Genomic DNA, 6,586 nt, shown 5'->3' with positions numbered 1-6,586 from the left:
TTTAACATTTCTAGTATACCTATAAAATCCATTCCCTCCAAGTGGCCAATAGAACTCCAATTACGTGTTTGTAACTATTATACAATGTTGCCACTTGGCATTCTATGATCTTGAACTTCTCAATCAGTCTCAAGGTGATCAAATTGCCTATCTTTTAAAATAATGATGAATGTGATATAGAGTCATCGAATACAATTCCAAAATATTAAGAATCTTAGTCATTAGGACAGAATTGACAGATAACACAAACTGAACTCTTATTTGTGCCAGACACTGTGCTCACAGATTTTCCTTCATTGTCCCATATAACCCTTACACGACACCATGAAGGTACTATTAACCTTACTTTACAAATGAAAAAAGTGAAGTTAAGAAATATTAAACTGTCCTGTACCAGATAAGTGGCAGAACAGAGTTAGATCTTGCTCCCTGTCTTATTCTATTTTCTGTGCTGTAATTGAATACCCAAGACTGAGTAATTTATAAACTTATAAAGAAAAGAAATTTATTTTTTACAGTTCTGGAGGCTGGGAAGTCCAAGAGCATAGTGCTGGCATCTGGTGAGGACCTTCTACTTGCATCATAACATGGCAGAGGACATCACAGGACAAGAGGGCAAGAGCATGTGTGTCAACTCAGGTCCCTCTTCCTCTTCTTATAAAGCCACTAGGTCCATAATGGGGAGCTCCACCCTGATGAACTTATTTAATCCTAATTACCTCCCAAAGGCCCTACCTTCAATCAGCATAAGAATTTGAGGGTTAAGTTTCCAATACATAAAATTTGGAGGACTCATTCAAACCATAGAACTCCCCTACCCACTGACATTCTGACAGTAAATGCTCTTAACAAGTACATGATTGTGTATAAAATGTCTAAGTGATTGATATGGTTTGGCCATGTCCCCACACAAATCTCATCTTGAATTGTAACTCCCACAGCTCCCATGTGTCATGGGAGGAACCTGGTGGGAGGTGATTAAATTATGGGCACAGGACTTTCTTGCACTGTTCTCATGATAGTGAATGAGTCTCACAAGATCTGATGGTGTTAAAAATGGTAGTTTCCCTGCATAAGCTCTCTCTTCTCTTGTCTGCTGCCATGTGAGACATGGCTTTCACCTTCTGCCATGATTGTGAGGCCTCCCCAGCCATGCAGAACTATAAGTCCAATAAATCTCTTTCTTTTGTAAATTGCCCAGTCTCAGGTATGTCTTTATCAGCAGCGTGAAAATGGACTAATACAGTAAATCGGTACCAGTAGAGTGGAACACTGCTAAAAGATACCTGAAAATGTGGAAGTGACTTTGAAACTGGGTAGCAGCCAGAGGTTGGAACAGTTTGGAGGGCTCAGAAGAAGACAGGAAAAGGTAGGAAAGTTTGGAACTCCCTAGAGACTTGTTGAATGGCTTTGACCAAAATGCTTATAATAATATAGACAATGAAGCTTTTCCGCGCTACCTGCAGAGGGGTCCATACGGCGTTGTTCTGGATTCCCGTCGTAACTTAAAGGGAAACTTTCACAATGTCCGGAGCCCTTGATGTCCTGCAAATGAAGGAGGAGGATGTCCTTAAGTTCCTTGCAGCAGGAACCCACTTAGGTGGCACCAATCTTGACTTCCAGATGGAACAGTACATCTATAAAAGGAAAAGTGATGGCATCTATATCATAAATCTGAAGAGGACCTGGGAAAAGCTTCTGCTGGCAGCTCGTGCTATTGTTGCCATTGAAAACCCTGCTGATGTCAGTGTTATATCCTCCAGGAATACTGGCCAGAGGGCTGTGCTGAAGTTTGCTGCTGCCACTGGAGCCACTCCAATTGCTGGCCGCTTCACTCCTGGAACCTTCACTAACCAGATCCAGGCAGCCTTCCGGGAGCCACGGCTTCTTGTGGTTACTGACCCCAGGGCTGACCACCAGCCTCTCACGGAGGCATCTTATGTTAACCTACCTACCATTGCGCTGTGTAACACAGATTCTCCTCTGCGCTATGTGGACATTGCCATCCCATGCAACAACAAGGGAGCTCACTCAGTGGGTTTGATGTGGTGGATGCTGGCTCGGGAAGTTCTGCGCATGCGTGGCACCATTTCCCGTGAACACCCATGGGAGGTCATGCCTGATCTGTACTTCTACAGAGATCCTGAAGAGATTGAAAAAGAAGAGCAGGCTGCTGCTGAGAAGGCAGTGACCAAGGAGGAATTTCAGGGTGAATGGACTGCTCCAGCTCCTGAGTTCACTGCTACTCAGCCTGAGGTTGCAGACTGGTCTGAAGGTGTACAGGTGCCCTCTGTGCCTATTCAGCAATTCCCTACTGAAGACTGGAGCGCTCAGCCTGCCACGGAAGACTGGTCTGCAGCTCCCACTGCTCAGGCCACTGAATGGGTAGGAGCAACCACTGACTGGTCTTAAGCTGTTCTTGCATAGGCTCTTAAGCAGCATGGAAAAATGGTTGATGGAAAATAAACATCAGTTTCTAAAAAAAAATAAATAAAATAATATAGACAATGAAATCCAGCCTGAGGTGGTCTCAGATGGAAATGCACAACTTGTTGGGAACTAGAGCAAAGGTGACTCTTGTTATGTTTTAGCAAAGAGACTGATGGCATTTTGCCCTTGCCCTAGAGATTTGTGGAACTTTGAACTTGAGAGAGATGATTTAGGGTATCTGGCGGAAGAAATTTTTAAGCAGCAAAGCATTCAAGATGTTACTTGGGTGCTGTTAAAGGCAATCAGTTTTATACGGGAAGCAGAATATAAAAGTTCTGAAAATTTGCAGCCTAACAATGCAATAGAAAAGAAAATCCCATTTTCTGAGGAGAAATTCAAGCCTGCTATAGAAATTTGGATAAGTAATGAGGAGTCAAATGTTAATACCCAAGACAATGGGGAAAATTTCTCCAGGGCATGTCAGAGGTCTTCACGGCAGCCCCTCCCATCACAGGCCCAGAGACCTAGGAGAAAAAAATGGTTTCATGGTCTGGGCCCAGAGTCCCCATGCTGTGTGCAGCCTAGGGACTTGGTGCATCCCAGCTGCTCCAGCTGTGGCTGCAAGGGGTCAATGTAGCACTCGGACAATGGCTTCAGGGGCTGCAAGCCTCAAGCCTTGGCAGCTTCCATGTGGTGTTGAGCCTGCAAGTGCACAGAAGTCAAGAATTGAGGTTTGGGAACCTCTGCCTAGATTTCAGAAGATGTACGGACGTGCCTGCATGCCCAGGCAGAAGTTTGCTGCAGAGGCAGGGCCCTCATGGAGAACCTCTGCTAGGGCAATGCGGAAGGGAAATGTGGGGTCAGAACCTCCACACAGAGTCCCTACTAGGGCACCACCTAGTGGAGCTGTGAGAAGAGGGCCACTGTCCCCCAGACCCCAGAATGGTAGATCCACTGACAACGCACATTGAGCACCTGGAAAAGCCGCAGACACTCAATGCCAGCCTGTGAAAGCAGCTGGGAGGGAGGCTGTACCCTGCAAAGCCACAGGGGCCGAGCTGCCCAAGACTGGGAACCTACCTCTTGCATCAGCATGACCTGGATGTGAGACCTGGAGTCAAAGGGGAACATTTGGGAGTTTTAAGATTTGACTGATCTGCTAGATTTCAGACATGCATGGGGCCTGTAGCCTTTTAATTTTGGCCAATTTGTCCCATTTGGAAGGGCTATATTTACCCAATGCCTGTACCCCACTGTATCTAGGAAGTAACTAACTTGCTTTTGATTTTATAGGCTCATAATTATGTGGAAGGGGTTTGCCTTGTCTCAGATGAGATGTCGGACTGTGAATTTTTGAGTTAATGTTGACACGAGTTAAGACTATCTCATCTTGAATTGTAACTCCCACAATTCCCATGTGTCACGGGAGGAACCCAGTGGGAGATTATTGAATTATGGGGCAGGTCTTTCCTGCACTGTTCTCATGATAGTGAATGAGTCTCATGAGATCTGATGGTTTTAAAAACATGAGTTTCCCTGCACAAGCTCTCTCTTTGCCTGCTGCCATCCAAGTAAGATGTGACTTGCCCTTCCTTTCCTTCCACCATGATTGTGAGGCCTCCCCAGCCATGTGGAACTGTAAGTCCATTAAACCTCTTTCTTTTGTAAGTTGCCCAGTCTGGGGTATGTCTTTATCAGCAGCATGAAAACAGACTAATGCAGTGATCAAACTAAAATACATTATTTTGGGAGGAAATAGCGGAAGGAAATCATTTGTAAGCTGATTAAGTCTAATGTATGCCCTCAAAAAACTTGCAACTGACTTTTTTTTAATTTAGAAAAAATTTTTTTAAAAACTTACAAACCCTCGTGTTGAGGGCTGACTTTCAATAGGACGCAGCAAGAAAGCCGTTCTGCCACGTACAAAACCCCAACCCAGAAGTAGGTCATCTACGAATGGTTTAGTGCCAGGTTCCCCATGCAATCAACTTTTTATTCACTAAAATTTCTGAAAACAATAGGCTTATTACTAAAAATTCCAACAGAACACAAACTATTTTTATTCTTCAGTCAGATCAGAACCAAGTGTTTATGTCAGGGACATTTGCCACCAATGAGCGTTGGGTAGTCTATAAACCCCCTAAAGTTAAAGTCAAATTTATGTGTACCTACCTGGATTTCTCTGGAATGAAAGTCCATAGCTTTTACCAGTTTTTCAAAGGGTTCCAGGACCACTACACCAGAAATAGACAATATTTGGATAGTGAACCAAGAAAAGGACTCCTAGAAATTTCATCTTCCCCAAGGTAATAGAGGTGCATATCAACAAAGTAGCAACATTTCAAGGGGAAAAAAGAAAGATTACATTAAAGGTGCGTGATTTTTAACTTACAACTGTCTACCTTTACTTATATAACAATATACCTCTTTCTTCTTGAGCCCACCAAGCAATGTTTGGGACTTAGCCTGTTTCAGAGAGTAAAGATTCTTCTGGATTGCTTTTGGCCTTGGGCAATTTTATGGGCACTGTGGTAACACATAGCTTTCCCGGACTCACACTTGTAATCTTCACCTCTTTGACACTACGTTAAGAATAGTAGTAAAATTGTGTAGTAAATTAAAACATATTTTTAAGTGAAAAAAGTAGAGTATTGAACAGTATACCTAATGTGTTTTCATTTGTATTTTTAAAAAAGAAATGAAAAACAAGAGGTGAGAGAAAATGTACATATTTGCTTGTATTTATATAGAACATCTCCTAAAGCTCACACGAGAAACTGCTAACATTGGATGCTTCCAGGGAGGAGATAGGGTGGGCAAGAGATAACTGTTTACTTTTATTACTTTTGAAGCCATTCAAATGTACAATTTTTAGAAATGCTTTCAAGAAAATCAAAGAATAGCAAGATTGCATCTTCATTTCCTATTTGGTTAACTCATTATTTCTATTTTTCTTAACTGAAGTATATGCCACTGGAAGTTTACTAGCTTCTTTCTAAAGTCAACCCGAAGTTCAAGCACGTGAATTGTCATACCAGCCTCTTAGAATTGAGAAAACCCTATCAACTATTCTAAAACATTTAGAAAATTCTGCTGCCTTTAGTTGCAATGTATAGCAATTTATATATACAATAACTTTTGATTCAATATTGCACAATAATATGAATTTCTGAAGACATTTAAACCAACAATGAGATATCCACATGCTATGGTATGAAGGTTCCCCCAAAATTCATGTGTTGAAACTTAATGGCTAAGAGGAGGGACCTTTTGAGAAGTGATTAATTATAAGGATTACTGCCTTATAAAAGAGGTGATACAAACTAGCTTAGGCCCTTTTGCCCTTCTGTCCCTACCAGCATGTGAGGACACAATGTTTGTCCCTTTTGGAAGATTCAACAACAAAGGGCCAACTTGCAAGCAGAGACCAGGCTCTCATCAAACGCTGAACCTGCTGGCACCTTGATCTTGGACTCCCAGCCTCCAGAACTATGAGAAAGAAACTTCCATTCTTTGTAAATTACCCAGTCTGTGGTGTTTTCTTATAGCAGCACAAATGAACTAAGATATCATGTTTAATTTGCATTTGTCTTAAATCATGCTACCAAACAAATCTCTCAGCCAAGGTGACAATCAATGAACAGATTCCTTCTATGAACTCCAAGTTTGATATGAACAAAGATAGCCTCTTATCTGTCACTACTCATTTCCTTGCCTAGTAAGTTTCTTTTGATATTAACTCCAGCTAGTAAGTTTCTTTTGATATTAACTCTAAAAAGCATCTCAACCTCAGAAGTGTTAAAATGGGGGCTGGGGAGGAAAAGAACACAACACACCCACCAGAGTGGCCAAATTTTAAAAGAGAGACAATATCAAGTGTGGACAAGGATACAGAGTAATTTGAACTCTCACATATTTCTAGTGGGAATATCAAATAGCACAACCACGTTCAAAAACAGTGTGGCAGTTTCTAACGAAGTTAAATAGCACCTATTCTATGACTCAGAAATTTCACTCCTGAGTATGTTCCCAAGAGAACATACATGAATGTCTATAAAAGTATACATGAATGTCTATAGTATCATTGTTCACAATAGCCAAAGACGGAAATAATCCAAATATCAATTAGCAAGAAAATGAATGAACTGTGGTATAC

At 41.8% G+C, this 6,586-nt stretch overlaps 1 pseudogene; it reads left to right on the top strand.

The window, feature by feature from the left end:
* The first annotated feature begins 1,437 nt into the window (after nt 1–1,437).
* LOC740423 (ribosomal protein SA pseudogene) lies at nt 1,438–2,429 on the top strand (annotated as a pseudogene).
* Nucleotides 2,430–6,586: the final 4,157 nt, after the last annotated feature.

This window comes from Pan troglodytes, chromosome 4 (genome assembly GCF_028858775.2).
Source record: "Pan troglodytes isolate AG18354 chromosome 4, NHGRI_mPanTro3-v2.0_pri, whole genome shotgun sequence".
In the NCBI taxonomy this organism is placed as follows: domain Eukaryota; kingdom Metazoa; phylum Chordata; class Mammalia; order Primates; family Hominidae; genus Pan; species Pan troglodytes.
Note: the sequence above shows the minus strand (reverse complement) of the source record. Positions and strands in the feature narration are given on the sequence as shown.